At 38.6% G+C, this 23,208-nt stretch overlaps 1 protein-coding gene across 5 annotated transcripts in view; it reads left to right on the top strand.

Annotated features, from left to right (window-relative positions):
- The window catches only part of SCIN (scinderin), an 87,572-nt gene that overhangs the window by 9,188 nt on the left and 55,176 nt on the right, over positions 1-23,208 (top strand). Inside the window, exons 6-13 of one of the 5 annotated variants that reach the window (XM_021386894.1) lie at positions 1,413-1,507; positions 2,559-2,623; positions 5,685-5,756; positions 11,425-12,167; positions 15,573-15,701; positions 16,097-16,268; positions 16,618-16,742; positions 21,335-21,470. The gene's annotated coding sequence lies outside the window, so the exon portion shown is untranslated. Of the gene's footprint in view, positions 1-1,412; positions 1,508-2,558; positions 2,624-5,684; positions 5,757-11,424; positions 12,168-15,566; positions 16,269-16,617; positions 16,743-21,334; positions 21,471-23,208 lie in introns of those variants that run through there. The other 4 variants (XM_021386896.1, XM_021386898.1, XM_021386897.1 and 1 more) reach the window with 4 other exon arrangements.

The following is a 23,208-nucleotide window of genomic DNA, read 5'->3' on the forward strand; positions in this document are numbered from 1 at the left end:
GCTTCTGTAAAGCTTAAAGAAAATGAGTTCTGTAGGCCCATTTGTGTTTATTGCAGTTTCCTTAAAGAGTTTACAGTCTTGTATTTCTGTGTACTTAATGATGTTTCCCACCCCTTCACTACTTAGCTCAGGGAACGCACTGTCAATTAAATGACTTTATATTTTTCACAGATATACAACTGCCATAGAAGAGAATGTTTTCAGAACCTTTATTATGTTCTGAGCATGTGTGTTTTATGCACAGCTCGTACATTGTATTTTAATTCATTAAATTCTTTTGTTGAGTATGAATGTTGCAATGAGGCCTGAATCCTCACGTCCCATCTACTAAGAAATTGCAGGACCTCATATTTATGGTATCATTTAACTTAGGACAGATATCTTCCAGTTATTGGAGCATACACTTTCCACTGCTATCTTAACAAAAAGTAGTCTGGTTGGCTTCAGTTTAATTGTTTGCTGAAATGGGACTATAAGGAAATATTTTGGTGTACTTTAGTGTATTAGGTTATGTGGTAAATTTTACTGTTGGCCCAAAGATCATTAGAATGTGTGACTTTTTATATAAAAAGCTGCCCTAGATGTGCTTGTCAGGGCTTTGGTATCAGAGCCTGAGGGGTTGGTTCTGTGAGGAGAGGCTGGGGCTGCTACTGCTAGGCCCCACCTCCGAGTGTGGCTGGGCTCAGTAGCCAAGATGGTGGCACCTCAGAGAAAACCTATAGAAGAAGAGGGCAAAAATGGCAGACAAACAAAGGAGCAAGGGGGAAAAAAAAGAAAGAAATAGCAGTATGAATTTTCCTAGAGCTCATCACTGAAAAGAGAACAAATTGCAGTCTTCTTACTCTAGTCCCATTTTTTTCCCAAAGAAAATATTTCCAGTGGTTCTCCTCCTATCTCTACAAAAGCTGCTTCCTTCATTTAGGCTTTTTCCTAAGTGGACCCTCCCAGCACTCCTTTAAAGAAAAACATACCTTTTCTCCATGTGGTCTCACTAATTGAATTAGCTGACTCATCTTAAAGAATGGATAACTTCAAGTGTTTCAATTTTGTGTTTCTCTGCTAATGGGAGGTAGGTATTGGCATATGATGTAACTGAGCGTAATAGCTGTAGTCCTACAGTGGGGTATTGTTACTGAGAGCTGAACAAGTACAGAATAAAGGGTATATCCTTGTTGAAAGAATTTGTGCACCCCAACTGGAGGACAGAAATATTTTAAACATGAAAGCAATAAGCAGCTAATGGTAAATGTTCGATTTTGAGTATTGTTTACATGACTTTGGGGCTCTAAACTGTGTGATCAATATATTATATAGAACTGTAACTACTGAGAATTGTCATCCATGAGAGGAACAGTCTTATGCTAATTATTTAGCAGCAGGTTCATGATTTTATCTTATTTTTGTCCTAGCAGATGTGGAACAAGCTGTATGTTGTATGACTCCGAAAGCTGACTGTGTCAGTGCATTCAAGTGAGAGATGTTGTTCCTCATCGTCATCTTCATGAATGTAAAGACTCTCATTCTGGTGATTTTTTTTTTTCCTAGTCTTTTAGGCTGATGTTTTCCTAGTCTTACAGATATTATGGGAATTTCTGAAAAAGGCTATCTGATTTCAGAAGGGGTAGAATTAAAGCTAAACATTTTGAAGGATGGGACAAAGAAAATAAATGACAGAAGTGTAATGATAAAGTTAGCTAGCTCTTAAGGAATATGTTGAATTATTTAAACAAATGCATATAGTCAATATATGTAGAGCCACTGCTGCCTATCTGTTATAGTTTCTAGGATTTGATTAATTCAAAATTCAAGGAATCTAATCCCACTAGAATCAATCACAGAAAAGGTAGCATCACGACTTCAGCAGAAACTGCTATAATGATATCAACGGAAACCCTGTTTTAGTTTTGTCAGCAATTTGGGCAAGTTAAATCCCATTAGTGAGAGATTTAGAATTTGGTGATAAACACTAAGGCTGTAACTTGACTTATCGGACTGACACTATACAATGGTAATTGTTTTAAACTACCAAACATGTATAAGCTGACTTCATACATATAAACACAATTACATTTGTGATTCTTAGTGAAAGGGGAGAGGTAGGAGGTGGGAAAAAATGCTGTCTGACTTAATTTTGATTTGGAACAACATTACGGATTGTAAGAATCAGCTTTATGCTTTCTATTGCTGACTATCTTTATTGTGTAGTTTTTTTTTCTTCAGTTTTAAACAGCAGAATGAAAGATTGCTATCATAGTGAATTAGAAAAGACAAAATAAGTTTTATGATTTTTTAATTAATCACATTCTAAATTTTCTGGAAAGAAAATCTGGTAATTCTCATAACAAAATCAGGTGAGCTTTTAGTGTTGTGTCAAACAGTATTTTAAGGTAAGCTGTATTGGAGATTTGTGAAGGCAGAGCCAGATAAAAGAAGAAATTTATGAGGTCTAGAATTTGATAAGTGTGGGAGATAGTTCTGGGTTTTGAATTAATACGGTTTTTAATGGTTTTGCTATTCCAGGTAACCTAGCTATTTTTGCTGTCTGTTTTATTTTTAAGAAACAGAAGTTGTCCCTGTCAATTCTTTGAGACTGTTTTCTTTCATCTCTGTGGAAGGAATGATGGTAAGGAATTATCTTCACAGCTCCTTGAGTAGTGCAGAAAAGCCTAAAATAGCTCTGAGCTGGCTTGCATTTCTTAACTCCAACACTTGAATGCAATAGAGTTGTGTTTGCACGTTGCTCAATGTGAAGGTTAATCAGCTGAGATGGATGTGTCACCTTGACCTGGACCCATAGGCATCGATCCTGGAGTTTGCTGGGATCTTTCAGAGTTGCTCTGCAGGGGGCAGACACTCCACTAATTCCTGTGCTTGAAAAACAGCTACTCACAATAAGGGAAATAAAACAGCTATTTTAGTGTAAACCAGGATTTATTCTACTCAGTCACTAATAAGATTTCAGAAGTATGAAATGGATTAATAAAATCTGCAGGATTGTTCCTTACTTATATGAGTTATAGCAAGGAAACCCTAAGCCAAAGTTTGCCCTCAAACACCTTTCTATGTCCTAGTTGAGGAAAAATGAAATATTTCCCTGTTTTCACATACTGATAATCATTTTATACAGTAATGCAAACCTCTGTAATCTAGTTTTCCTTTCTGTTGCTTCAGCAGTGGTTTTAAATAATTAATTTGGATTCACACTGCTTTTACAACATCTTTGGTGGATATGCATTCTAAACAAGTGTAAGAACTACATCAGAACTGTAAATACCTACTGGCATCTGACCTGATGTTCTTGAGTTATCACTGGAGGATTGTTATGGTACTTCAAATGAGGGCCCTGAAACTATTTGGCTCGGCTGCCAGGGAAATACAGGAAAAATGTAAGTCACTGGCCCAGAAGTCTGACAGCCTAAGGAAAGGAAACACTGTATTTCAACCCTAGATTGAAGACTGGTGATAAGGATCATTTGTCTGTTGTCAAAGTCAGAAGTAAATCTCCTCTCTCTTTCACTCTTGGGAACTTTAAGCAATTAACATTTTTTAAAAAATCCTAAAAAATGTTGAAGAACACAAAATGCTCAAAAGATCATGTTGATCATTATGTCAAGTGATGGGTTTTTCTTATAGTCTAGGTTTTGGTTGATAGTGCTTCTTTGTGATATGGCAATTGAATAAATATAAGTGATAAAAGAAAATAGGATGAAAAATAAATAGTGGACGGTCAGATTTTATTTATTTGTTTGTTTGTTTATTTATTTGAAATCCCTTCTTTCAAGACAGAGCATATAGCTACTGTTGGTTACAGTTTTCAAGGTTAAATCTGGGTGTGATATTCCATCTGTGCTTGCTTGTCTCTAAGAAGATTCTGCAGCTCAGACTAGATCCCGGCTAGCTTTACTGCTTTTCCTAGCTTGTACTCTTAAGGTCTCCTTAATCTTATTTAAGTCTACGAAGGGCTTATATTTAGCTGAAAACATGAGGTGGTGTTGTGTAGGAAAATTTCAAGCCCTCTTACTGAGCGGTGGTAGAGCAAAAAGGATTCCTTTTCCTTGTAAAACAGGTAGCATGCTGCCATCTACTGGCAATGTAGCATGATTTTATTTCCTGAAGTTATTTTAGGGAAATGTGTTTAACATTTTCCCTTCAGTAAAACTGTAGGTATCTCAAGAATATGAACTTGCAAAGGATCATGCAAATATACCTTACCATTTACTTTAAGGTCACTGTGAGAGCTTTCTGTAAATCTTACTGCAAATTTCAGCTAGAACCTTTAACTTCCTTTTCAGCTGAAACCCAAAGAAATGTTCATTTTCTTAATATTACAGAAAAATTCACTGTATCATTGTAAACTCTCAAAAGGATCTGAATTTCTTTCCAAAGAAAGCAAAAAAAAAAAAAAATTAATATATTTCCACAGACCCTTTTTTGGCTCATACTCTAATCAGTTGCAACTTAGAAATGCTGAAGAAGCAGCATGCAAGTGCTGCAAACTTAGGAACATTTAACAACAAAAAAAGCCTTCTCCTCCCCCCCCCCCCCCATTTTCCATACTTTTAAGAATAAAAACAAGGAAAAACAAATGTGAAAACTTTTCAGGTAGCTACAGATTTGTGACCACCAAATTTTTCTTCCTCCTATGCCTCCAGTTAAATCCACTATGTACAGTCATATCTCATAGCTAAATAATAGTTCTTCATGGTTTCATGATGAAACATCAAAAAAGAAAAACAAACATCTGAACCGTGTTTACTCAGCTGAGAACTATAACTCAGGTCAGGCTTGACCGACTTTTCTGGAGTTCTGGCCAAAGTTTCAGCTGTGTAATGAAGTTCTATAACCTGGGGGAACAGATTTTTATAATGAAATAGCTGATTAAACCAATACATTTTCCAACAGCATGTAATAACCATGTGTTAAGATGAAAGGGTACTCTAATGTATTTACACATATATACTTGAGTTGCTTTCTTATTTATATTTAATTTGCACGTAAGCAAATATGAAATAGCTGAGTGATGTAAATATACGTGGTTAAGTAATTGCCCTCAGTTACAATCCATGCCTTTTTGGCAGCAATCATTTCAAGGCATGTGCAGCAACTATTCAATTATTCTTTTGGCAGAGTGCTTGAAAACTGAAATAGAAACTGGACATGAATTCTGCTGTCCTGGCTCTTGTGTTTTCATGCTGCACAAGCTGAACATTAAGGAAGTAGTACTGTAAATATTGTTGCTGCTTTGTATTCACTGGTTACAATAAATATGAATTTACTCAGAGCACAAAGTAGCAAAGCATCAGACCTTATAAAAGTATGTTTAGCAAAAAAGGTAGGTGTGTCCCTTAGGATAACTGGTGGTACAACAGCTCTATTTTGTTTTCAAATTAATGTTTTCTTTCCTTAGTAAAATTTTCCTTCTAATATCTTTGTTTTCTAACATGTAAGGGAATCGCATTGAACTTGTGGCCTTGTTGCTAGGTTTCAAGCTGATTTTATGCAGTCTACTGAGACGCTATTTTCATTTTTGAATTCTGAATCAAGTCCCAGGGCAACAGGGCCCTGTTTCTTAGCAACACAGATGGGTAGACTATATATTCCAGTGCTTTTGTACAATGGAAGGATAAACAACTCCCTGAATGAGGGTGTACTGCAAGTTGATCTCTTTGCTTAACTTCTCCTAGAAAAGAAGAAAGAGAAGCGTCCTGTTATACAACGTTTGAAGTTCATCAGGAAGTCCCTCTTTTTTCAAAGCGGTGAGTGGTATCTGTCTTTCCTGTACAGTGCATCTCTTCAGGAGTCTTTATTCATTACTGTGTGTATGGATCTGTGTGTACTTCAGATTAAGGAGTTTCAGTTTCTAAGCTACAAGAAATATGAATGGAAAATCAGTGGTAACAAAGCTGGTAGAACTGAGGTGTGTAAAAATACACAGCCTTTTTGCTGTGGTGAAATTAATGGAAAATCACAGAATTGCACTGCTTTTGTGGGGAACAGTTTAGGCCTGAAAGAAATATAAGTTTTAGACATTTCCTCTGACTGTAAAATTCTGCTTTCAGGAGAAAACTGGGGCTGCAGAAAGCATGGAGGGATGGAGAGATATGGCGGTAGAGGCTATTCATGTTACTAGAAAGTCAGTGATGTACACATTCTGGTGTATGGAAAAGAAGGGCTACATTTGTGACTCTGAAAAGCATTGCATGGCTTTGAGACTTCTTGGTAGTGTAGGCAAACTTCAGATTCTGTTGCCTTCAGACTATGGGTCTGATGTTATCTCAAGGAGAGAGGAGTGCTGGGAAGAGGAGAATCATAGAATCATACAATCACTAAGGTTGGAAAAGACCTTCAAGATCACCCAGTCCAACTGTCCACCTATCACCAATAGTTTCCACTAAACCATGTCCCTCAGTACAACATCTAAATGTTTCTTGAACACCTCTAGGGACAGTGACTCCACCACTTCCCTGGGAGGCCTGTTCCAGTGCCTGACCACCCTTTTGGAGAAGTTTTTCCTAATGTCCAACTTGAACCTCCCCTGCTGCAACTTTAGGCCATTCCCTCTAGTCCTATTACTAGTTACTCAGGAGAAGAGGCCAACTGCCATCTCTCCACACCTCCTTTCAGGCAGTTGTAGAGAACAATAAGGTCTCCCCTGAGCCTTCTCTTCTCCAGACTAAATAATCCCAGTTCCCTCAGCTACTCCTCATAAGGCCTGTGCTCTGGACCCTCACCAGCTTTGTTGGCCTTCTCTGAACACACTCCAGGGCCTCTACAGGTCTGCACCTTTCTGCTCCTGATGCATGTATTGGAGTAGATGCATATGTACCCTTCACACAGTGGCAGCAGCAGTAATGGTGCAAAGTCTGGGTTATTACTGTTTTGGCACAGGGTGGAAGCCTTGGCTGCTCTTTCACACACCTGGTTGCCAACCTTGGCAAGTCCCTATTTTATCTGTATCTAAATCTGGCCTGCTGAATCTGCTAGCATCTCTGTTTAGCTGCAAAACAAGAAAAGGTTGTTTAAATTTAGACTTAAAACTTACTCTACCTTCTGCAAGCTGCCTCCCCAAAGACTCATTCAGAAACACAGTTTCATTGGTAAAGCCATATTTCCACTTGTTTCTTAATCTTTAGTGGAAGATCTTCTGGTAGGGAAAAATGATATTCTGTTTCAGAATGAATTAGCCCAAAGAAGAGAAAGCTGTAAGGCTATGGCTTTCCTTCAGGTTTCCTAAACATTGAATACTAAGGGAAGTAGGAAGAAGGATTGTATTGTATTGGCAACTGCTGTTATACCTTTAGGGTCTGTGTTTCTCAGGAAATGAAAGAAGCTCTTTCAGGCTACAATTACAGATATAATGTAAGAATAAATGTAACAGAGTCTGGGAGTGGCTTCAGGGTCAGTAAGAGAAAGAACTGGGGCAACTTAGTTACCTAGCTTTTGCACAGAGCTAAGCAGGTCACTGCATGTGGAGGTGTTACAGCTGCTCCAGTGGTCCCTCACAGGATGAAGGGACTCACCCTGCCAGCGGCATCCATGGGTGTGTCTCTCACTCTAGGGGAAGAGGTGAAGCTCCAGTGGTGGTGGCTGATGAGACAGCCCAGGGCAGTACGCAACATGTGAGAACACACTGACTTAGCAGTGGGGCAACTCTAATTAACGTTATGGCCTGGGTGGGTCCAGTAATGCAGAGAAATATTAAAATGCATCAGGAAGAGTAGAAACTGAAGTTTCAGTGTTTCTCTGATTTGAGGTCCATTTTGTCACTCATTCTCACGCAAAGTGAGACCAGTGTGCACCCAGGTCTGCCCACCTAGCACCAAACTCCCATTGTGCTGTCATGCATAAGCACGGGTAATAGCACAGGTTTAGACTCCTCTCAAAAATGTAATGTTTAATGAGGCAAATAAAAATGTGAAGAGCAGGATGTGTCTATGTTCCTACTTAGTGACAGGTATTTTAGGCAAAACGGAAAAAAAGAAAAAAAACAAGAGGTCATACTCCAATAGGCTGATGTTGATACATAGATTTCTGAACATCTGTACTTTGGGTTTCAGTGGGCTTTCTCTGGGGCTTGGAAGTTCACTTTAGCAGGTTACTTTGCAGAACTGAGGAAAAGAATGTATGAAGGAGCAACAGTTCATCTAAGCACAAGTACTAAATAATGCTAAAGTACAAGGTAGGTTATACAGATGAAGCTAGCCAGACTGCAAGTTCTGCTGTGAATGAGTGTGTATGTTTTTGTTTACTTTTTGCCGGGGATTACAATATCTGAGAATAATAACATCCACAGAAAAGCTTTATGTTCATATTCTACCAAGATGATTGACAACTTTCATTTGAAAGTCTCATGGTAGCAAACTGTAGTGCAGCAACCCAAAGTTAATACAAATGTGTGGCTAATGCAGACTCCTCATTCTAACTACTGGCTCTCTAGATCACCTAACCCATCTCAGAACCCACAGGGAAAGGAAAAGGGAAACTGTGGCGAAAAGTGACCTCTGAGTCCATAGCCATGCAACAGCTTTCCAAGGTTAGGTCCAGGCTGCTTTTTCCCAGAAAAGGACTCGCCTCAGTTTGTCATTTCTATTCCATGGATCATCTCTGAAGCTAAAGTACTGCTTGTGAAGAATGATAAAGATTGGTGCATATGAAGACCCCAAACCACATAACTATAAGCAAGTGCTTTCATAAAGCAAACACTGCTTGAAATTAATAAATGTTTGCGGATCAGTTGATGAAACCACTAGATGTCAGTCTCACTAGCAGAAAAGAAAAGAAAAGAAAAACCAACCAAACAAACAAAAAACAGAAAACCCAGCAGCTAGGATCTAACTTTGTTACATAACTCTGTGTTAGTCATGAATTATTTCAGAAAGACCTTAGGACATCTGATTAATCCAGGTTTGGAGCTTTCTGTTTTAATCTGCTCTGTAACTGACAAGGTAGCTTTCATTTTGGCAGAACAGACTGAAGTACAGACATCAGAGCTGATCGGTTCATCTTTACTTTGCTCTTTGTGGCATATTTTCTTCTGTTTTCCATGGATTAATAGATAGCAGCTGAGTTCCTTGACATACACAATGGAAGGATTGTGTAGTATTTTTTCCATTTAGCAGCCCTTACTGAGACCGGTTTCTTGTTGTACTAACCGCTGTGAGAAACATGACAAGGAAATATCCCATTTTCAAGATGAAAACCAAATAATGTTCAGAAAACTTGGAAGGAAAATGGAAAAAAAAGAAAGCTACAACTTGGATTAGTGGATACAAATAAATAAGTAAAACTTGGTGCATTTGTGCATGTAACATTAAAGCTGTTAAGGAAGGGAGACTTTCCATCTACAGGATTTTTTTCATATTTTTTGAAGTTTTTTTTTTCAGTATCTTTTAAAATCTGATACCATATAAGGAGAGAGAAGAATCTTTTATTAAGATTCAGTATTCTATCCATACTGAACTAACTTTTAATTACAGAGCTTCCCATCTCCTCTCTTCTGAGCCCTTTTGAGAATCTTCCCCATGGAGTAATTCAGCAAATTTAGAATTCTAAAGTAAGAAACAAAACAAAGAAAATAAACAAAGAGAGAACCTTACTGTTCTCCAAAGCAAACATCTATATCTGGGCATATTGTTTACTGACAAACCACATAGATGGCCTACAGCCAGTGTTACATTTCCATGGAAAACAATAAGTATTTTTTTCCTCCTGCTCTCCGTGTGAGAGTAAAAATTGTGTGCTCATTTATTTGCCAAACTGCTTGAGCAAGAATTTAATTTTCTTGTTTTTGAGTTCACCTAAGTTAATTAAAAGTGGACTTTTAGTTAGCTCTTGCTGCCAAAAGAGATTTGCCCAATAATATTCTGTCTCAGAGAAAATTCTGCTTAATTTCACGATGATCAAGTTTCCATATCTGCAATTAATTTCTTAAAACCTATTAAAAAAAAAAACCTTTCCCTTTCCCTTGAAGTAAATGTATCATTTTTTCTCAAGTCTTGACTCTGCAAATTTACAAAACCAGCTGGGAAAGCACATTTGTCTTGCATCTCTAATGTTGTACTTCCTAAGGTCAGCACTTAGGAGAGTCTGACAGCAGCAAGGAAATGTACAGCATTCATCTCTTGGAAAATGCTCAGGTTTCAGAACTCTTCCAATTACAATTCTCCAATCAAGTTTGTTGGAGCAAACTTCAGTGAGCTCCAACAGCTGATTCCAGAAAGTCCAATAACTATGTGGCCCAGGCGTTTAGCTGTGAATGTGAATTCCAGGTTCAAATTCTCACTATGCATCAAGCACTTAGGGGATTTCAGGGTCACCTGTCAGTGCCTAAATCTCTGGACTAATGCTTTTCTCTGATGTAATTCCACTTGAGTGAAGCCAGTGGTGATAGATAAGTCAGCATGTCTGAAAATAAATGGAAGAAGCAAGTAAAACAAGATGCAAATCTGTATTCCTAATTGAGTTCCTGATAACAACACCTCCTCAGAGTCTCCTGAGAACTTGGCCCAGAGCTAGAGGGGATCTCCACCCTGAAGTCTGGAGGAGAATAGCACATATGGCGTAATTGCTGAGACATGCAGCTGGATTTTCAGCCAACTAAAACTTCAGGCTGCTTAGTGATAGCAGGCTGTAGGATGTACAGTGATTCTGTAGAAGTTTGGTAGAATTTAAGACTTGCTGATACAGGAAATTTTATTCTTCCCTCTACCCCAATGTTTTCCCCTGGGGAAAACACTTAATGATATATTATCAGGAATTTAAAGGGACATGAGCAAACTCAGTGCTCATCAGATAGCTCAGATCGCTAAATAAAAAAATGTATCTGAAGACTTGCTACTTTGGTCCAAAATTCTAAAGTGTAGACTTAATGTTAAACCTCGTTCACACACAAACATATGCACACATACAAAGGCTGAAAAGTCAGTAACTGGGGTGGTGGTAATTATTTTATTTTGGTGTGTTTTGCCTGTTACGCACCAATTTCTATATTTGCTCAGATGGGAAGTCCCCTTTCCGCTTTTCAGGTCACTGGGAAATGCTTCATAAAACAGAAATTAGGAACCATACAGAAAAGTAAACAAACAAAAAAACACCTGTATTAAGGGAAAGGCAGTAAGAAATGGAAATTACTAGCATGCAGTGTTTCTTTTTGTGTCATTCCCTCCTATACACTTCTGATGTGTGCTACACTGGTCAATCTCAATCTACAGTTAAACATTAATTATCATGCATCAAGTTTCCAACATGTAACCTCATGCGCCATTTGTGCTCCCTCTCTGATTTCACAAAACAGTCATCCTGCTGCCTAACCTGCACAGTTTTTATTTTATAGTGTTTGGTTAACTGAAGAAACATATCTTCCTATTCGTGCAAACAAGACTGACACCTCTAGTGCATCATGGTTATTGGTTTTCTGTCTTGTAGAATGAAAGCAACAGTTTTGCGATACCTATTCCAACCTGTGAAGATCAAGGAAAATAATAAAATCAGCATACCCGGCATTGCAGTCCAACATGAATGATCCACACCTAGAAGCAAACTGCTTTTTGACAATGAGCTGATGGAGCAAACTTACTCTTTTTAGATACCTTGTCTCATAAGAAATTTAAGACTAATGTGCTAGTATGTTATCTTGTTCTGCACTTACCTGGTTTGGTAAAGAAGAGCACTGCCAGCAGCCAAACTTACAGTTTTCTCTTGCAACTGGCAGAGAATGTCACCAGCTATTTAAATCACTTTTGCTACCAAACAATGATAATGTGTATTTGAACAAATATCTCCAATGTTAAATGATCCCCTTGTTTCAGCCTTGCTTTTAACCTTCTCAAAAGCTCTCCAGCAACAGAAATCTCTTAAGCTCATTATAGTGCACCAGACTGAAAGGTATGTTAATAATTAATTAAGTTCAGTGGAAAGGTTTGAAAAATAATGCAAATAACTCCATGAGAGAAAGAATGCAATATGTTTATTACAGGGAACTGTAACCACTATGTTTTTAGTATCGCAGTTCATTGAAGGCTGTTCCATTTCTGTTACTATTTCTCCTCTGTATTTTAACAGGCAGCCACTGGACTCCTCTGAGATTGGAGCCATGGTGACAGGAGTTGTATAAATGAAGAAGTTTGCAGATGACACTAAGCTGGGAGGAAGTGTTGATCTGCCTGAGGGTAGGAAAGCCCTACAGAGGGATCTGGATGGACTGGATCATTGGACTGATGTTCAACAAGACCAAGTGTCAGGTCCTGCAGTTTGGTCACAAGAATCCCATGCAATGTTACAGGCTTGGGGAAGAGTGGCTGGAAAGCTGCATGGAGGAAAGGGATCTGGGAGTATTAGTCAGCAGCTGTTTGAATGTGAACCAGCAGTGTGCTCAGGTGGCCAAGAAGGCCAACAGCATCCTGGCTTGTGTCAGAAATAGTATGGTCAGCAGGACTATGGAGGTGATCGTCCTTGTGTAATTGGCACTGGTGAGACCTCATCTTGAGTATTGTGTTCAGTTTTGGACCCCTCATTACATGAAAGACATTGAGGCCCTGGACTGTGTCCAAAGAAGGACAACAAAGCTGTGAATGGTCTGGAGCACAAGTCTAATGGGGAGTGGCTGAGGGAACTGGGACTGTTTAGTATGGAGAAAAGAAGGTTCAGGGCAGTCCTTATTGCTCTCTGTAACTCCCTGGAAGGAGGTTGTAGCAAGGTGGGGGTCAGCCTCTTCTCCCAGGTAACAGTGAAAGGATGAGAGGTAATGATTTTAAGTTGCACTAGCGGAGGTTCAGGTTGGATGCTAGGAAAAACTTCTCAGAAAGAGTGGTGAAGCACTGGAACGGGCTGCCCAGGGAAGTGGTGGAGTCACCATTCCTGGAGGTGTTCAAGGAAAAGGTAGATGTGGCACTTTGGGACATGGTTAGTGGGCATGGTGGTGATGGGTTGACAGTTGGACTTGATGATCTTAGAGGTCTTTTCCAACTATAATGATTCTATGATTCTAAGAAGTTTAAGGTAACAGTAGAATATAGCTCTTTTCAGCTCAGTAGCTTGACTTGTATAAAACAGTTGTCCAAATTTCCTCAATCTTGCAGTTTTTGAACAGAAAAGCTACAACTATTAAGCAAAACTGTATTTTTTTTACCTTTCCTAAATCCAGTCTTTAAGGTTTATTTGTCGGTTAACTTGGATGTTCTTTTTTTTCTGGGTATGATGGCTTATAAGATGTTATAATGTATTTTTCTTTTCTGATGGAGTATGAAACTGATTTAGTAAATCTTGTGACAAGTTACTCCAGAGATCCTTTAAATCTGAAGTTAAAATAACAAGCTTCAAGCATAAGTAAGTCTTTGCTGAGTTGAATATTCAGTTAAAGAAATTAGATATCACTATGTGAACAGTATGGAGTAAGGAATATGAGCACAGAGGCCCTGTACTGCCACGTAGCAGGGATAAGTGGCCTCAGATGAAGCTCAGCAACTCAACAGCATAGCTTTCCCTAAAGTTCAATATTAGAAAAAGTCCTCTTCCAAGATCTAAATTACAGACTGGAATTATTTCACAGAACTTATGCAAACACATTTTGTTATAAAGATACTTGATATAAGCAGGACTACTAGCTCAAAAATCCCCTTGCTGATGTACAAATGTACATTGCTGGTAAGATGTCAATTTCCACCTTTTAATGGGAGCTTATTCTTAGGCAAATGGGCAAAGTTCAGTGTGTGCTTCCTCCTTGTAGATAAAATAATCCATGTTTGCAATCCTGCTGTAGTAAGGAGTCCATAAACGGGATGTCTGCCTATTACAGTAGTTGCTATTGCTTCACCTCTTTTAAGGATAGCTTAGTTGCAAATAATAATAAACTATATAGTGGTTAAAATACATATGCACCTATGTACCATGTAGCATAAACACTGTTATTGTACTTTCACAGCAAGACTGGACAGAGTAGAATTTTTTTTGCTTATAATCTTTATCATGCTGGTTGGAGTGCTCCTTTTCTGGAATCCTATCTGATTAACAATAAACATAGCTTTTCAAATCCTAGAATCCAGACAGCTTGCCCTATAGCTTATAAATATTGTTTGCTTAGTCTTTCAGTTCTGGGGCTTGATCAACAGAAAGGAAAGCAAAAAGATTCTGAAAGGAGATTTGTTATATACAAACATTGTGAATGAAGGTGGGATCCTAGGTTTCTGTTAGCAAAGAATCCCTGGCCACCTATGTCTGCTTCATTTACTGTTAGTTAGATTAAAAGACTTTCTGCTTTTCTCTGTGTCAAAATATTTTATATATATATTTTTTTTTTACTACTGTTATTATTACTTTTTTTTTTAACTCCTGAATTACATTGATTTCAGAGTGTTGTGGATCACACAATAGGTGATCTTTATAGGACAACCTGAGAAGTCCTAATGAAAGTGGCACCATACTGGAGAAGTAGGGACGCAAACCTTCAGTTTTCCTCAGTGTTTCAAGAATATAATTTTGATTCTAGGTCCTATTAACTGCAATGGAGTTAACTTTAATGTACCTCTGCTTTTTTGCTCTCTGTGGTACAGTTGGGGATGTGGTGCTTACACTGTGTTTTTGTATCCTGTGGAGAAAAAGCTGTGCCAGCTGCAGCAGGAAGGGGCAGGCAAAGATTAAATGTTCATTGCGCTAGAGGAGGGGCACTGGATCCTGTGTTATCCAGAAGCCAGACATAATTGTTGATCTCCAGTGGTATTAGATGAGAAAAGACTGATGGGTGTTGTCAGAAGCTGTAATCCCATTGGCTTGGGAGGGGCTGAGTGGACAGTGACACACAGTTAAAATGAATAGACATAAGCCTTTTTTTCAGCCAGAGTAGAAAGTGCTGGCCTTTCCTTGTGCTCGTCCACAGCAGGGAAAGGTTACCACCAAGTGACATCCTTGCAGCATCCAGGATGACCCTAACTTACATAAGCTTACTATATCTATGCAGGGCAGTGCAGTATTGTCTCAAAGTCTGTGCTGCAGCGTTAGTCTGAGCAAGATAAAATAACAAAAATATGCCAGTTAGAACCCTGACCTTCAGTGGAATCACTTACATTTTTTGGAAAACTACACTTGTCTGAGCACAGTTTTCTGCTCTGATAAACAGAATGCTCTATAATTACCTCTTGTTAAATCTCTTGAATGGCACTATTTTATGTTCCAGTTTTAAGCAAAGACTCTGAATACGATGATGCTGAAAACAAAAGAAGTATTGTCAAACATCTTTGTCTTCCAGAACTGGTTCTTATTAGTTTGATACACACTTGCATTTCACCAGAATATCATTCAAAATACTTAACTAAGACCTAGCACCATTCATTTTGCTTACAGGCTTGCTTTTGATACAAATAGTTGCTATCAAACTAAGATGGGTAATTTGTATATTATAAAACAATATATTTTTTAAATGAAATGCATCTATTTATTTTAGTCTATCTTATGGTCAATTGAATTCATTTTTGGATCATTTTGCTTGAAATACTTCTATATTGTTGGTTTTTTTTTGTGTCTGTGACAAGGGTTTTTGAGGCAATCAGGATTTTTTTTTTTTTTTTTTGCAATCACTCTAGCACCTAAGCCACAAGAAATGAATGGTATGTGAGATAAGAAGCAAAATTTTCTGCTTGACCAAGACACTGATGGCTCATTAAGGCTGGAGTGTGCAGTGCAGCCATCTCACTCTCTGGAAGAGGCCACAGGTAGTTGTGTGGATTAACCGCTGCTCAAAGCAGGGCCATAGTGGGTGGTATTCTAAGGCAGATGAAAACAGAACTGCTTTTTAATGTTAGATGAGTTTTTATACTTCCAATGCATCCCTTCAGTGTTTCTAGGCTGCTGAAACCTTACAGCAGTGTCCAACATCTTCCATGCCTGGCTGCTGGAGTCCTGGGATGAATGGAAAAATATTTGTGAAATGCACCACTTTCTGCTTCCACCTGATCTAGAACAACCATCTCAAAGGGGGAACACTGATCTCTCTGATGAAACCAACTTGCTGTAAAACTGTGTTTTCTTACATGGTATTTGATACTGGCCCGATGGGAACTTATAGGGTGATGACTGTATTTAAATGACAGTGACTTTCCTTTCACAGGAATCCCAGACTAAACATCAGGGTGCTGAAGAGAAAGCATTTCAGCAGAGACTCCACAACCATATCCATGCTAATGTACCAGCCTTCTGGTTCTATGAAGTCTGTACATCTGCAAATTCTATGGAAGATACTAGCAGTCCTAAGCTGTGTCTTTGTTATCCTATCAGGTCAGGTATGAGCTCTCTGAGAGTGCTGACCCACTGTAACAAAGCAGGTCTAGGCCCTTCAAGCACCGCAAAAGCTGGCACAGAGAGTTTCCTTCATCAATGACGTTCAAATATTTTAGTGAGATATCTGTGGGTTTGGTTTTTTTTGTAAATACCAGCATGGAACAGAAACACACTAAATGCACTTCAGTTTTATTAGAGAGTATTTGATTTCTTTCCCTTAAGCTCTAATTTTTGAAATAACATGGAGGGCAGAATTATTAACTCTTAAAATTACTTTCTGTATCTGTCTGTATACATTAGTAAAAATTACTTACTGACTCTTCTAATTGATTAATTCTTTTCTCTCTCCAGTCTCTCAGTCATTTGAAGATAAAAAAAAAAAATTGCATAGCCCATCATACTCTTGAGAACTGGAGAGCCTGAGTACCATCATAAGCTTGCTTTGGAAACTGCCTGCCCTCTCTACCTGTAAGCTGGTAAGTTTGCAGATTGTGCCAAAATTAACCCTCTTGTGCTTCCTCATCTTTCAAGAGAAAGACTTGTTTTGGTCTTGGCTTTGACTGAGTGTTGAGTCTGGATTGAGTGCTGAAGCTCAACACAGTCAAGTAATTTCAGTTCCTTTCAAAAACAGTGTGTGGGGATGCTGAACTTTTAAGTCATAGTGTGCTTTGCTGAGGGCTCTGGGGGCATAACCAGAACTAGGATTGGATTCAAATCTCTTGATTTAGACTGCAAGTGAGCTGCAGAGAAAACGCACTACTGATAGTGATTTAGTGTAAGAAAATAGTATATTGGATTGTTTTGTCCTTTGTCCAAAAGACAATGATTTATACACCATTGTGAAAATCTTGGGACACTGCAGACAAATCCTGAAGCAATGATCTCATTGCTCTCTGTGCACTGTTGTGGAGTTAGGCATTCTTCCAGAATTTGCCAGATGCAGTCCTTAGGGAAGAGAAATTTTTTTTAGGATGTTAATATTTAAAAAAAAATTTTTTTTGTTAAACACATCTTCTTACTAGTCAGGGAGGAACTGCATTGCATTTCCAAACAGTGGTTTGGTTTGAAATCTGGGTTTCCCCAAACCTGGGTTTTGAAAGAATAAAGTCTTTGGGAAATTTCCCTGCCTTGAAGTTCCCTATTTTCTGAATGCCAGACAAACCCATTCTAGCAAACGGTGCTTTCTCTGTACTATCATGCGTGGCAAATGAAAGACCTAGTACAAATTCAATGGCTAGCAAATTTCAGAGGGTAGGATCTGGATCTCTTGTTGGTAGGTGTGATACAATAGCATTCCATCAATGCTGATCACAGGTAATGATAGCAAGTATTAGCTGCGCCTCCTCATAGTAACAGGGCAGACAGCATAATGAAGTGTTGCACATAGCATTCCTTCAAAGGAATACTGTTAACATTGTCTTTTTACAGATGGGAAAAGGGAGGCACAGAGCAGTTCAACAAATTTCCCATAATGTGTGAGGAAAAAGTCAGCTTCAGTCAAACTCTCACAAGTAAACTTTATTTCTTAGATGTGGAGGCATTTCTGGGCTCCTGAGGAAAAGGGAACTTAGCTTGCCCTGAAGCTCCATACATTTTAAACAATGTAGATAGATGTCAGAAGTCTATCTTTGTTCTCACAAGATGGGGTCAGCTCTTCTGCTTACTGGCAGTGGGGAGTGAGACAGATGTATGTTACTGATGGGCATTTCCTGGCTTGTGCAACTGCAGTCTTTCATTAGAGAAGCCAGGAACATTCACAGAGCTGTTCAAAAGTGAGGAGGGTGCAGGTTGCTGGAGCCTCTGGGATACAAAAGCTATTAAGGAAACTAAAGTACTTGCAATAAATCTATGCCTGGCTAATGCTGTTTATTGCCAAATACACTGTAACAGATATTCTAAGAATCAAAACTGAGAGCTGTGGACCAAAGTTCCTTGAAAATGCTGTCTCAGTTTGTTCAAGTACTTTGATATAATTATTACACATATTATATCCATCTTATGTATTTTATATATATGAACAAGAAGAAGAGAATAACTCCTGTTAAGAATGCTGTAAAATTTCCAATTTCTCCAAAACCACAGCAGCTTGAAGGTCATTATTGCTGTGGATAAGATGGATATTTAGCTTTCAAATTCCCACATGGGTTTAACACTCAGCATTCACACACAGCACTTCTGCTGTGAAAGGCAATAATGCCTCCGATCAGCTGTGCATGCCTTCAGGCAGCTCCACTGCGCTTCCAGGCTTACCAGAACAATGCACTGGCTTGGTCTGAAGGAGCTGGTGATGCTGCTATACTGTTGGAAGATTTAGGAATTAGTTTTGCTTCTTGCTGCATCTTCAAGGGCCGTTGCCCACTGCAATGGTTTGCAGGAGCACAGGGAAGAAGCACTCACCCAAGCTGCTCTGGCAGCTTTCCATGCTGACCTCACTTAGCATCTCCCTGTCCTTCTGCTGCACACCCTGTCATTTCAGAACATAAAGAGGGCCTGAGATGTTTGCTGTCCAGGCTGATCTCCATTTCCTCTGACATTCTTCACAAAGTTCCTAAAGCTCAAAGAAAGTGGAGCATGGTTTTTGTATCAAAGGCTGGCTAAAGAGTTGTTCTCATGCCTCAGCAGTTGAAGCAAAATCTCTTAATCCTTTTTACTTTCTCATTGAGGGGGTGCAAATGCACTGTAAACCTTGTGACAGCTTTGTCGGTCATTTGGGCACACAGTCAACTGCAGCGTGGACACCTCTTAGCCCAGCGTGTGAATAATGACTGGTATCTGTTTACCAAAACTCTAATCTAAAATTTATAAATGGACAGAAAGATTTCAATGTCTCTGTTCAGGACACTGTTCTCACCCCAGTAATATACTTCAAATTCAGTGTTACCTCTAAAGCTGCTCTGGGACTGGATTTAACCTTGTGTCCTTTGATTTCTGGAATTGAGATTCTGGAATTACCATGCAGACTAAAATCAGTGTTTGAATTATACACAGGGCTCCTAATTCTAAACTGAGATCTTTCAACCTTTCTTTATTTATTCATTTTTTTTTGCCATGAAGCATACCCAATGTCAGTTACATGACTGTTCCATTTAGCTTTCCTCCATCACAAAGGCATACATTTGAAAAATTGAACACATGCACAGAGTACATTGATAGCAAATGAACTGTAGGCAGGTCTTAGTGGTCACATTTAAAGTATTAACACCCTTGTTGTACTAAGCCTTTGAAATACCAAACTTTATGCCTTTGCTGCTGAACAAAATAATGTTTAAAAAAAAAAAAAAGACATGAAACAACCAACCTAAACAACAACAAAATGACAATCTTAGTTCAAGTAATTATTATTAATTTATTAAGGACTTTTTGAGATCTGGTTTACAAAATTTGGTAAACATAGCAGATTTTTTGCAATAAAAAGTCCTGTATTGACCAAAATTGAAATCACCATTACTGGAAAAAAATATAAATAATATGTTTCTGCTCCATAAAACTTTCCTTTGACCATTATATCTTATCATGTTATGCTGATAGCAGTGGAATGATTTTATTACCTAAGTAACACAATTACAGTTAGCTAGCACTATACAGACATAGGCTATTTATTTTATATAAGGAAGGAAGGAGAGATGTACAATACCAACTGAAGGAGAGAGACCTAAATGAAAAATGTTCTGGGATGACTTTTTTATTTACATAAGACCAACGTCTTCTACTTTGCCACCCATAACAAATAGTTCAGGAAGTGCTGGGAGTGTTCTGATTGAATTTTGCACACACCGTTGTGAGGCGCAATAGGTAAAATGGAGGCTGGAGAAAAGGGAGTTGAAATCCTCAGGGAGAAGACCTTGGAAGAAGCAGACGGATGCCATCAGCCGGAAAGGCTGCTGTCACAGCAGGATGCCTGTAAATTGCTCTTTTAATAAAAAGACTCTTCAGTTTTACTACCATGTGATTTCCTCAAGTTACAAACCAACAGGCATAGCGTGATATACACAAGGTCTATTCTGCAACTGTTTAAAACAAAAAGATTTATAAACATTGCATTCTGTTTTCCCACCATAGAGCCCTTTCTTGGTTGGAAAATAAAGCAAGGAAGTGTCTGTCATGTAGGTTGTGCTGAAAGTAAACTTAACTGTACCATTTTCCTCAGCTGTCTGTCTTTACCTATTATCTTTCACTTTGTAAAACAAAACTGCTACAGCTTATTTTTATTTGCTTCCCATGTAGTTGAGAAAGATAGTATGTAAGTAGTGCCAATATTCCTTGAATTTCATTTCTAGAGGTGAATGAGAGAACAACAGTCCCATGGCAGCCAGTGGAAAGTCAAAACACATGGCCATAAATAGATGCATTCCTGTACATGTTTTCCTGAGAAGATTATTGGTTTTTTTTGATAGTTTTATATCTTTGAAAATGAAGAACAAACAGTGTTATTAGTGAAAAAAAAAACTATAGCCAGAGAAAGCCACAGAATACCTAAGAGATTTTTGTTTCACCAACTGAGAAAATTTTCTGGCCGTCCGGAAAATGCATGGAAGGGAAGGGAATATCATGGTATTTTAAAACAATCTATCAGTGTGCTCTTTCCTCTCTGATCATGTCTCTAAAAGCTGGCTGGTATGCCGTATGTGACACGCAAGGCCAAGCATACAAGAGCTATGTAGTCACGTGACATTGGCTACATTGTACTGAGTGAGCAAAACATTTCTCTTGAATCCAGCAAGAGCTGAATAAAGCCTTACCTTACTTGGAGATCTGGAATTTCAAGTACACAGCAGCATGTGTGGTGCTGTGTTGATGTGTCATTAAAGAAAAAGGACAGGTAATTATCAAATGTGTTTACTGACAGTACTGATCTTCTTTGTCGATTTATATATTTATTTTCTGGCACTACACTGATTATCCCAGTTCCAGAACATTGTAGGTCCCCTAAGAGTGGGCATCCCTCATTTTTCAGTGGGGATCTTTTGTGGAAAGTGGAAATTTCGGAAATGTACACACAGAATTCATATCTACAAAACAAAGAAAGGGAATGGTTGGGATAGAAATAACATTTCTGTTTGATTTCTAGGCAGATCTAGTCAAGAAGGCTCTGGAACAGAACTTAAAAATATTGAACAGGAAAGAACAGAGACCTCAGAGCATTGCACCAGGATGGTGGGATGGATTTCCACCAGCAGGATAAACAGGAGACCCTGGGAAAAAAGGTACCTCAGCTACTGATTTGGAGGAGAAACTAAAAAATGCTTTGTAGCTGTTAAAATTCTGTATTATTCTGGAGGGAAAAGTATATATATTATTAGCAACAAGAAAAAAAACATGCGGAAGGTAAATATTGGATTAATTAGTTGTTTGTTTGATTGATTTTCCAAGTAAGAGCATTTATTTTGGGAACTATGCCTAATGGTAGCTAGGATTGAGGACAGATAAATAATCTGTGCACTTCACTGCTTCCCATCAATTCTGTATTTTAACTTATGCTTTATTTATCTGGTATCTGCACATTGCTAGGGAACAATTGTGCTGGAATAAGAGTCAGGAGAACATGGTCTGCCAAGGTAATGCATCTGGTCCCTGAAGACATGCCTTTTCTAGAAGAATAGACTCCTTAAAACAAGATGTCAAGAAAGCCTACTGATTGATTTTTACCTTGGAGTCTAGGGCTGAGGGGTTTGCATAATTTGTTGTTCAGATTTCAGTTGATATGAAATGTGTTCTTCAGACTTTCTTATCAAAAAAACTTCTTCCTGATTGTCAACGGTTTACGGGCGTTAGGCCCGATTCCGTGACAAAGGGGACGGAGGACCCATGGGCCCACGTCCCGGGAAAAGGGGAAAGGGGAAAAGGGTAGGGAGATGGCCCTGAGAGCAAAGAACAGCGGCAACAATCTGAGGAGAAACAAACTAATTTACTAAATAAGATATCGGAATGCAAAACAACACACTATAATACAATATAATTACAATTTAAGCTGATAAATCCAATGCAGAGAGAGAGAATGTCCCAAAAATCAAGGTAGGCCTTACTCTACTACCGACGATAAGATGGCTGGAGAGCGAGGTGCTGCCAAGACGAGAGACGGGCGGACAAAGGGACAAGGTCTCATGATCTGCAAGTTTTTATACTGTGAGCTTTTATCTTTTCCCTCTGGCTGGAAAATGGTAACAGAGGAGCAAAGGGCCGTGGGGAATGTAGTAGTCCTTCTCTTCTGAGAACCAGGTACATTCACTACATTATGTTATGATGTGGAGTACCAATAACCGAAAATCATAAAACCATGACACTGATGCATGGCAAAAAACTAACACAATGTTGCTTCATGGCCTTTCTTGTCACTTAGATTTAAGAAATTGGCTTTGAAATAAATGTTACATTTACAGTACGACTCTTAATGTTGAAGCACTGCCAAGCTTTCTATGCATGAAAATAGAGAGGTTGAATCCTTTTCCAGTAAGTATGTCTCAGACTATTGAAACAGGAATCAGTCACAAGCTTAGATTTAAAATAGATCCTTTTGTAGACTTCTTGAGCAACACCAAGAGCTCATCTTGAACATGCACTACCAAAGGGTGACTATTTTAGAACCTGCCACCAGCATAATGCAGATTTCAGCAGCTTTTTAGAGCTGATTTAGAGCTTTCAATATTTCAAAGAAAAAGGAAAGAATTAGTTTTATAAACCAAGTGACTCTGGTGTAGAAACTGAAATTGATAGGTGTTTTTGGCCTCCTTCAGACTGCTTCGCTTTTGCATCTACTAAACTCAATGGGCAGCTCCCCTGTTAATTTCAGTGATTGCATAAGCTGCTCTATTTAGGACACGTGATGAAGGATTATTTCCTGTCCTCTTCAAAATGAAGAAATGCTGAGAGTATTCATTTAAAGAGATTATTATGGGACTCTTGTTAGTGATGCTAGTGCTTAGTGCTTGTATAATTAAACTTGCA

This window comes from Numida meleagris, chromosome 2, assembly GCF_002078875.1.
Source record: "Numida meleagris isolate 19003 breed g44 Domestic line chromosome 2, NumMel1.0, whole genome shotgun sequence".
In the NCBI taxonomy this organism is placed as follows: Eukaryota; Metazoa; Chordata; class Aves; order Galliformes; family Numididae; genus Numida; species Numida meleagris.